General features: G+C 44.9%; 1 non-coding gene across 1 annotated transcript; it reads right to left on the bottom strand.

Moving 5' to 3' along the window:
• Positions 1-10,551: 10,551 nt before the first annotated feature.
• Positions 10,552-10,658, bottom strand: LOC112209053 (U6 spliceosomal RNA). The gene has a single exon (XR_002943735.1). It is a non-coding gene; the product is annotated as a U6 spliceosomal RNA (small nuclear RNA).
• Positions 10,659-11,060: the final 402 nt, after the last annotated feature.

Raw genomic sequence — 11,060 nt, 5'->3', positions numbered from 1 at the left:
TTGACATGGAGCCATGCAGTACGCACCCTTTTGTGTCTTGTTTCTTTCACTCATGTTGTATGAGCAAGGAGGTGAAAACTTGGGCGTGGTTCCCGGATGTTTGGGAGAAGGAAGCTGGCAGGAGCAGATTACTGCTGCGCCACAGCCCCACTCAGGGCACACTGAAGGGCAACGGTGAAGAGAAACGCTCCTGGTAAGCAGAATTCAAACAGTGCCCCTGATCACCAACATCATGGGAAAGGAAAAGGGGCCTGAAACAAGGATAAACAGGGTATTGGGCAATTTCAAATAGTTTAGCTGGTTAGTTAAGGGCCTGGAAGAATTAAAATTGGAAAAAAAGGCAAGGATGTCCAGGAAGGAGACATATGGATGGACCCATGAGAGTAGGAACACAGAAAGCAAGGAAGCCCCAAACCATCTGGTGGATTGGATGACTTGTTCAGAGGAGGCATCCTGCTTCTCCTCCAGCCGACCCTCGTGGTTGCACAGGGAGCGTATGGCGTGAGTATCTGTAGCGGTGGGAAGAGGGTCTCTGTGTGGGGGAGAGTATGGCGTATCTGTAGTGGTGGGAAGAGGGTCTCTGCGTGGGCCTTACAGCATGGGTTCCCTGCCCTCCAGGCTGATCTAGCGACTGCCACTGCAGAATGCTTGCCTTGTCCGCAGCAGAGATGGATACTGAATCTTCACTGTGTACCAGCCCCCAAGGAGACCAAACCACCATGCCGTGTCGAGCTGATTACATTGGACACTTTTAACTGAGAGGGGGTATTGACATGTATTCCAGACATGCCTTCCCTACTGTGGTGCCTTTGCCAGCACTACCCAGTTTTCATCGAGTGCCAGAGTTATCATCATGCGACACTGAGTGAGATCTCTTTGCATCAAGGAATTCTCCTTATGCCCAAGGATGTGTGACAGGAGGAATAACATTGTCACATCACCCGGACCCTGCTGCCAAGACAGAATGTTGGAATGACCTCTGCTATGGGTGAATTGTGTCCTCCCAAGAGTAATATGTTGAAGTCCTAATCTCCGGTAACTCAAAATGTGACTATATTTGGAGATAGGGCCTTTAAAGAGGTAATTAAGGTAAAATGAGGTCATTTGGGTGGGCCCTAATCCTAAATGATTGGTGTTCTTATAAGGAGGAAATTAGGGTACAGATAACACTCCTAGATGGAAGGTGACCATGTGAGGACACAGTGAGAAGGCAGCCACCTGCAAGCCAAGGAGAGAGGCGTCAGAAGAACCGAACCCTGCTGACACCCTGAGGTTGGACTCCAGCCTCCATAAGCTGAGAAAATTAACTTCCATTGTTTAAGCCATCCAGTCTGTGGTATTTTGTTATAACAGCCCTAACACACTAATACAGCCTCTTAAAAGTGCTGCTGACACACAAGCTTGGAATGATATCCAGTGGAGCTGGGACTCTGACCTTCAAGGTGGGGACTGTACGTAGAACAAATAGTCAGGATTTGGGGTTGGATGTTCAGTAGGTAGCAGGCAAGGCACAGGACCCAGCAGTGGAAGCAGGGATGTTCCTTCTCATGGTTAGATCCAGAGACCCACTCGGGGAATTGGTGCTCCCCATGCTGAAACTTCAGGCTCAGCTGCACTATAGCCCAGGAGGGAGATGCTTGCCCCAGAAAGAGGTAGAGGTTCTGCCAAACTTGAAGCTATGGCTGCTCTCTGATCATTTGGAGCTCCTCATACCAGTAGACCATTAGGCAACAAAATGACTTCCTATACATGTAGGGTCTTATTGACTCTGATTATCATACGGAAAAAAAAAGTCACCGGTACAAAACTGGGCTGGAAGGAGTATATCGGGAAGTTAGGATATTCACCAGGGAACCTGGTGAATGTTCACTAATAACCATAAATGTGCAACTGCAGCAACCTTAGTCTCACAAGGACCTGGTAATCAGGAGTGAATATTGGGTTTTTCTGCCAAGTAAGCAACGTAAATCAGCACCAATGCTGACCAAAGGTGAGGGGATTTAGGATGAGTGGTGGAGGGCGGAAATGATGAGTATCACCTCTGGCTTTAAGACCAGTCGCCACAGTAGGGACTATAGCTAGTCCCACTAACCCACCCACCCACCCTCCCTTCCTTTCTTCCTTCTTTCCATCCTTCTCTCCTTCCCTCCCTCCTTCCTTCCCTTCTTCCTTCCTTCCCTTCCTTCCCTCCCTCTCTCCTTCCCTCTTTCCTTCCTTCCCTCCCTCTCTCCTTCCCTCTTTCCTTCCTTCCCTCCCTCTCTCCTTCCCTCTTTCCTTCCTTCCCTCTTTCCTTCCTTCCCTCCCTCTCTCCTTCCCTCTCTCCTTCCTTCCCTCCTCTCTCCTTCCTTCCCTCTCTCCTTCCTTCCTTCCTTTCTCCTCCTTCCTTTCTCCCTCCCTCCTCCCTCCCTCCCTTCCTCCCTCCCTCCCTTCCTTCCTTCTTCCCTCCCTCCCTCCCTTCCTTCTTCCTTCCAAGAAATCACTTTGAAAAACTAAGGATGAGGCAAAGTGAACTTACTGGAGCGGTTCACATACTGGAGAGTGTGTGAATGGACTGAAGTGATGCCAGAGGTGTAGCAGAGGACATCGATGCCTGCCCATAGTTCTTGGGCCTTATCATGCCAATTTACAGATGGACACAAAATATGATCAGTGAAAGAAGCCAGACACAAAAGACCACATATTACAGCTGAGCCTTGAACAACAAGGGTTTGAAATGTGCATGTCCACTGATAAGTGGATTTTTTTTCTATACGAGTTGCACTGAGTGTGCTGCCTCTCCTGCCTCCCCTCCTCCACTCTCCCGCCTCTGCCACCCCTGAGACAGCAAGACCAGCCCCTCCTCTTCCTCCTCCTCCTCAGCCTACTCACTTTCACTTATGAATGGTAAATGTATTTTCTCTTCCTGATGAGTTTCTTAATAGCATTTTCTTTTCTCTAGTTTATTGTATAATACAGTATCTAATACATACAACATTCCAAATACATGTTAATCAACTGTTAATGTTATCCGTAAGGCTTCCAGTCAACAGTAGGCTATTAGTAGTTAAGTCTTTGGCGAATCCAAAGTTATATGAAGATTTTCAACTGTGCGAAAGGTTGGCTTCCCTAACCCCGTGTTGTTCAAGGGTCAGCTGCATATGATTGTATTTCTGTGAAATGTTCAGAATGGGCAAACACATAGAGACAGAAAGTAGATTAGTGGGACAGGGAATGGGGAGTGACTGTTTAATGCTTAATTGTTTCTGGGGTGATGAAAATGTTCCAAAATTGATGGTGATGGTTGTAGAACATTGTGGATATATGTGAGAACACTGACTTGTACACTTTCAAATGGGTAAGACAGTGAATTTTATGTTATGTGAATTTTATCTTAACAGGAATGTCTATCCCATGAGGTTTTGGTAGAATTTGCTCATCTCTTCCTGGAGATTTTTGACATGTTATTTTTAAATTTTTTCAAGGCCTTTGATCTACTGAAGTTTTCTATACTTGAGACAATTTTGGTAACCTGTTTACTTAGATTTCTCCACATAAATGCTTGGTTCCTTTGTCTTATGGAAAACACGAATCTGTTGATGGTTTTCTATTCCATTCCACTGTGTTTTGGGGTACCCACAAACTGGCTAATATTATGGGTTTGTAATATGTCAATGCTTGAATATGATGTTTTGGGTTTTGTAATTTAATCTGTAGTTTTAGGTCCAAATGATTTTAAAAATTGTGTGCCTTCTTTAAAGATTTAATATTTACCTTTTCTTTTAGTACTAGTTACAATAATTATATATTAGTGTATACATTTTTCATTCCACAGCTTGCCTTTCTTCTTTCATATGTTTCCTGCTGCTAATTTTTCAGTTTGGTTCTCAAGACAGTTTTTAAGGGAGATGTTTCATAATTCTTGTTTAACTTTGTCTCCAACATTTGCACAGAAGACAGTTAGTTATGAAATTCATGGCCTATGAGTCTTTTCCTCTCTAAAAGTCTATAGAAAACATTCTCTGTGCCTTGGCATTTATTGCTACAGGAGGAGGAATCTGAGGCCAGCTTAATCCTCTAAAAGAAACTGCTCGTTTTCTGCCTTACTTTCTCAGGGCACAATCCTTATCATTCTCATTCAGACTCTTCCAGGATGGATGTCTATCTTTACACAATTTTTCCTTTGCATATGGTGCACCATTTTAACAGAGGCATAGAGGTGTAGCTTCCTATGTGGAAAGTGTTCTAATATCTAGATATCTTGATTTACATCCATATATAATTTATACACATTATATACATCATTTTTGCTTATTGCTTCTGTTGCATTTGTTCTCGGCTTTCTGAAGGAACACCAGTTTTTTTCCAAACATTGGCTCTCTTTTCTGTACATCATCTGTCATTTTCTTACTTGTTTTCATCTTTTCAGTCATTTCATATGCATTCTTCGGAAATTTTATTTTTCACATGACTGATTTGATTTTTTGCAGCATACTTTTTTTAATCTAATATTGGCAAGTTTTCGTTTAAGTTGCTTCTCTCCTTATGATTTTTCTTCTCTTCTTTCATGGTAATGGCCTGCTCTAGGGTGGAGTCCCAATCCCCACTCTCTGATAGTCACATTCTTGTATGATTCCCTCTCCTTGAGTGTGGGTGGGACCTATGTCTTTTGTATAGCCAACAGAGTATGGTGAAGGGGCTGGGGTTTTGCTCCATGATACGCTATGTTCTAGAAGACTCTGGCTGGCTAGCCGACTCGCTCTAGAAACTCTTCTTGCTGGCTTGATGAAGTAGGTGCCCCATGTGGCGAACAGCTGTGGGCAGCATCTAGGAACTGTAGGCATCCTCAAGAGCCACAGGCAGCCTCTAGGAGCTGAAAGTGGCCTCAGGCACACAGTAGGATGAACGCAGGGACCTCCATTCTGCAACCACAGGAAAACGAATGCCACTAACAACCTGAGTGTGGGAGCAAATGCTTCCCCATTTGCGCCTCAAGTGAGAATGCCGCTGGCTGACATCATGATTGCTGTCTTGTGAGAGCTGAAGCAGAGGACCCAGCTAAGCCTGATTCCTGATGCTTGCAAAATGCAAGGGAGTAGATGGGTGTTGCTTTAAGCCGTGAAGCTGGGAGCAATTTGTTATGGAGCAATGGATACCCAATACATTAATAGAGGATAAAATATCTTTAGGATACCAAGAAATTGTTGATATATTCTTCTGGATCTTGACAGAGATAACTTTCAGAGATATATTCTTTTTTAGAGATTCCTAGATGATCCCCTATTTATTTTTTTCTGAAATACTAGCTTTTCCATGGATTCCATGTAGGTTACTCTCCACTTTTCTATCCTAGGATTTGTAGGTGCTGTCTAGGTGTTGAAAAGATGGGACTGGAAATGGGAGAAAGAAACCACCGTCTGTCATTTTCAAATAGCAATACAGTAGAGAGAGATAACTCTACTATTTGGTCTGTGCAAGTTCTAAAAATTTGAGGCTGATGGAGGGAGGGAAGGAATAGAATTGGTGTGGAAAGGGCAATAATAGGGGCATGGATTGAGGAAGGGGACACAGACATACAGCTGACTTTTTTTTTTAAGAGATGGGGTCTCATTCTGTTGCCCAGGCTAGAATGCAGTGGCATAATCATAGCTCATTGCAGACTTGACCTCCTGGGCTGAAGCAATCCTCCTGTCTCAGCCTTCCAGATAGCTAGAACTACTGGTACACACCACTACACCTGGCTAATATATAGCTGATTTATCCATAAGTGTAGAAGTGCTTCAACTGTGGCTGAGGGAAGTTATTCTGTGCCATCCTATAAGAGATAGACAGCACTGAAAGATGATTAGCAGATAGAAGGCAAATAGAGAACCTGCTTACTGCAGCTTGGCAAGAGTTTAGAATGTTACAGAATGAACCATGGACCAAACAAAAATGACCCAAAGAATCTGCACAGGGGCTGGGCGAGGGGGCTTACGCCTGTAATCCCAGCACTTTGGGAGGCTGAGGCGGGCGGATCACGAGGTCAGGAGATCAAGACCATCCTGGCTAACATGGTGAAACCCTGTCTCTACTAAAAATACAAAAAATCAGCTGGATGTGGTGATGGGTGCCTGTAGTCCCAGCTACTTGGGAGGCTGAGGCAGGAGAATGGCATGAACCTGGGAGGCGGAGCTTGCAGTGAGCCAAGATCGCACCACTGCACCCCAGCCTGGGCGACAGAGTGAGACTCCATCTTAAAAAAAAAAAGAATCCGCATAGGTCTATCACCACCTGTCCACAGGAAAATCATTAATTAGACCTAAGTGCACATTTACAAAAATGTATAAGCAAGTCATTATCGTGTGCAAGCCTAAGCTGCATGGCAATAGTGATTTGGCCTCAGATGAAGAGGCCTGGATGTCAAGGGGAGCAGGTTAGATGTGAGGGTCTTGGAGAGTAGAATGAAGCAAAGCCCTCTGCTGACACTCCCAGTGGGCAGGCACCTCCTCCTCTCATTTCTGGGTTGGGTCCTGGATACATATAATTGCACTATGGGGTTCTTTTTTTGGGGGGGGTGGGGACAGAGTCTCCCTCTGTCTCCCGGGCTGGAGTGCAGTGGCGCGATCTCGGCTCACTGCATTCTCCACCTCCCGGGTTCAAGCAGTTCTCCTGCCTTAGCCTCCCAAGTAACTGGGACTACAGGCACACACCACCACGCCCAGCTAATTTTTGTAGTTTTAGTAGAGACAGGATTTCACCATATTGGCCAGGCTGGTCTCTAACTCCTGACCTCGTGATCCGCCCGCCTTCGCTTCCCAAAATGCTGGGATTACAGGCATGAGCCACTGTGCCCGGCCACACTATGGGGTTCTTAAAGAAACCTTCTAAAATAGCATAAGTTTGATTCCTTCTATTAATTCTATTCTCCAGAACCTTGGGCCGGTTGCTACAGGTACTTCAGTTTCAGAAAACAAACACTTTCAGCTTTTCCAAGTGGTCTGTTTCTGATGGACTGTCCTTAGGTAGGATGTGCTGAATCCTGGCCAAGATTTTTCTCAGGCAAGCTTCATCTTTGTTATTATTATCGCTAACATCATGCACAGTCTGACATCAGGTGGTCTGTCTTACGTTGTTAATGTTAACCTTGCCCCCCTGATTTTCTTGGCATTTTGGTTAGAAGTTAAAGGAAAATGGTTTGAGGATGTTAGCTGGATGTCTAGCATCCTCAAACCATTCTCCCTTCTTTATACACAGCAGCTGAGTAATAGGACTCAGCTGCCATCTTTATACCATTGATGGTCCTTAAACCAGAACAATCAATGGTATAAAGAAAGCAGCTGAGTCCTATTACTGATTCTAATCTGGTTTATTGGACTGATTTAAAGGGATGGGCAGATATAGAGATACAGTGTGAACACAGTGATTTCTATCATGTTTGGGTGCTGAATCTTTAGAGGCACATACATAGATTCCTCCAGTGTCCTGATAAGAATGCCAGGGTAGCTCAGGGAGATGGATAGGAATGGGGAACAGCTGTTGAAGGCCCGAGCTACTGAGCTTGGAGGAGAAGATACTTGATTGGCATTTAATAGACTTCGTTTGGAAAAAAGTGAAGGCTACACAGGCAAGGTTTGTATCATATGGCTTCATGGAGCTAGTGAGTGAGATGTTATGAAGAGCAGAAGCCTTTGACAGAATTGCAGCCAAAAAGATAAAAATGTAGGCCATGGTGGTTAATTTTATGTCTCAACTTGGCTGGATCAGTGTACCCAGATATTTGGTCAGACATTATTCCAGATGTTTCTGTAAGGACATATTTAAAATGAGACTAACATTTAAATCAGTAGGCTTTGAGGAAGCCAATTCCCCTCCATGATGTGGGCAGCCTTCATCCAGTCAGTTGAAGAAGCGCTTAAGAGAAAATCGACCGCCCTCTGAGAAAAGGGGATTCTGTCAGCAGGTGGCCTTCAGACTTGAACTGCAGAATCAGATCTTCCCTTAAAATACATCTCTTTAGGCTGGGCACAGTGGCTCATGCCTGTAATCCCAGCACTTTGGGAAGCCATGGTGGGAGGATTGCTTGAGCCCATCTGAGACCAGTCTGGGCAACACAGTGAGACCCCATCTCTAAAAAAAAAGTATTAAAAATAATTAAAAATTATTTTTAAAAACTTTCTATATGTGCATGTGCACGTGCACACACACACACACACACATATTGTGTTAAGGCTCTCCAGAGAAACAGAACCAATACGATGTACAGAGAGAGAGAGAGAGAGATCTATTTTGAGGAATTTGCTCACAAGATCGTGGAGGCTAGCAAGTCCAGCGTCTAGAGAATGGGCCAGCAGGCTGGAGACCAAGAGGCACTGCTGCAGTGAACGCTGGCAGCCGTCTGCTACAGAAGCACGTCTTGTTTGGGGGATATCAGCCTTTGTTTCATTCAGGCCTTCAGCTGCTTGGATGAGTCCCCCTCCCCCCCCACATTATGGAGGGAAGTCTGCTTTACTCAATGTTCACCCATTGAAACGTCAGTCTCATCCAAAAACACCCTCACAGGAATATCCAGAATAACATTTGACCAAATATCTGAGCAGCCTGGTCCAGCCAAGCTGACATGTGAAATTGTCCACCACATGCATCCCATTGCTCCTGTTTCCCTGGAGACCACTAACACACTGACCGACAGCTTTGGTTTCTGGCAATGGGCTTGAAAGTTTGGATAACAGAATCACTCATCAAGACATGGTTAGTAAGCTTATAAACTAAGAGTGCTAATTAATATAGAATCGCATAGAGGATAAACTGTGTTTGCTTTGCGCATATGTTTAAGGACCCTGAGTATTTGTCTCCATTATTAATTATACTCATCTCGTCACTAGGGACCATCTAACATGTGCCAGGGCCTGGGACTATGACGAGAACAAGGCAAATGCCTGCCTTCATGGAACTCACATTCTTCTTTCTGTTGTGATCTTACATGTTGAAATAGGTGTCTGTTCCTCTTTCCTTCAAGTGTGCTGTGATTTATAATAGTGTTTCCTTCTCCCGTCCTAGCTTTATTGAGATATAAGTAAAGATTGTGTATATTTACAGTGCACAATGGGAAGTTTTGATATATGCACGCACTGTGAAACGGTTACCACAGTCAAAGTAATTAACATCCATCACCTACATAGTTATTGGTTTTTCTTGTGGTGAGAACATTTGTCTCTTAACAATTTCAAGTATACAATACATTATTATTGACAGCACCGTCTCATACATAGATCTTCAGAACACACTCATCTTATCTGACTGAGACTATGCTCCCTTTGACCTACCTCTCCCCATGCCCCATGTCTCCAACTCCTGGCAACCACCATTGTACTGTGCACTTCGACATCTTTGAAACAAATAATTCTTTCAAAGAACTCCTGCACTGGTCAGCATTGGAAAAAGTGTTGCTAGTTAACTAGCTGATGTGTAGCAGAATGAGTTGCATTATCTATTAGAAAATATGGAGATTGTAACAGGAGGTATTTCTTCTACTTCCTATTTACCTTGAATATGTCATTTTAATTTTCTGAACATAGTCCAGTTACATGTCACTGCATAATGCTGGGGACAGCAAGTAGATGGCTAACACAGGAGAGCCATTACCCATGGAAGAGAGATCTCTGTCTTCTGTACTTAAAGGGCGACGACATTTCCTCTATTAGATGTGGGCTCTCTTCCTTTCCTTGCTTTGATGTTTCTTTTTCTTTATTCATTTCCCTTTTGGTTAATTTTCAGAAAAACCATATCTCCAAATATGTAAACTGAATAAACTGGTGTCCTGTGTTTGAGATAAAAGTTATTTTTCGTCTTGTAAGCTTGTTGTACTTTTTCTCCATTGCTGTGTAACTAATGCCCCCTGGATTTAGTGGCTTCAAACAGCACACTTTGATCCATTCACAGTCCCTGTGGCTCAGGAGTCCAGGCGTGGCTTAGCAGCATCCTCTGGCCCAGGTTCTCTACAAGGCTGCAGTCAAGGCTGTGGCCAGTGCTGCGGCCATCTCACAGCTGAACGTCGGGGATCAGGGGGTGCATTCACATCCAAGCTCGCTCATGGGACTGCTGACAGTCCTCTGGTCCTCTCTGGCTGGTCCAGGGACATCATTTCATTGTCATGCGGGTCTCCCCGGAGGCCACTCACACCCAAGATGGAAGCCACATTCTTTTGTAAGAGTGACCCCTTACTCTGCCATATTCTGTTCATTAGAAATGAGTCACTAGGTCTAGCCCACACTGGGGGAAGAGCTTCCACAGCAGTGTGGCTCCCAGGAGAAAGGGGATAGTGGGAGCTCACTGAGAAGCAGCCTACCACATTTGTTATTATTTTCAATGTCTAACAAACCATGGATCCCTGTCAATTCTTCAATTTCAAATATTTTCCCTTAATCACCCCTTACTTTCCATTTCACTGCCAACACCTTGATCTCTGTCTTCCTCACCATAAGGCAGATTAGTAACAGCTTCCATTACTCGCCATGAGCCCCGCAGAGCCCTCGTTCCCGGCTGCTCGTTATTATTCCTGAAACGCCCAGTACCACTTCCTGTTCTTACTCATTTATTTATTTGGAACACTTCAGGAATTCGCGTGCCGTCCTTGCACAGGGGCCCTGCCGATCTTCCCTGTACCGTTCCAATGTTAGTACATGCGCTGCCGAAGCGAGCACACTTCCTGTTTTGTTCACGAGCCTGCAACGCCATCGTTGCCTGCTTCCGATTGTGCCTCACGTTCCTTCCAATGGCGCCTTCCATCCCAGCTGGGCGGGGCTTCGCTGTGTTACCTTCTCAACATGGCGAGCTTGCTGGACGTCACGTCGCCTTGGCCTTTTCCGCTGCGGACTCTGCTCACCGACCCCCTCAGTAGAGCCGGCCCTGCTCACTACCGCGCCCACGTGTCGTGTTGTGCTTCATTCCCGCAGGCCGCATAAGGTAACATTTACATATGTTCTGGCTGCTTGACTGATTCTAATTTCCCCGTCGACGCTTTTCTTCAACGAGGCTGAAACCCGTGTAACTTCCTCTATTTCTGTGCACATGCGGCATCTAACAATATTGAGCACATAATTCCT

This window comes from Pan troglodytes, chromosome 3 (genome assembly GCF_028858775.2).
Source record: "Pan troglodytes isolate AG18354 chromosome 3, NHGRI_mPanTro3-v2.0_pri, whole genome shotgun sequence".
Lineage (NCBI taxonomy): Eukaryota > Metazoa > Chordata > Mammalia > Primates > Hominidae > Pan > Pan troglodytes.
The sequence above is the reverse complement of the archived record's forward strand: the minus strand, read 5'-3'. Positions and strand labels throughout refer to the sequence as shown.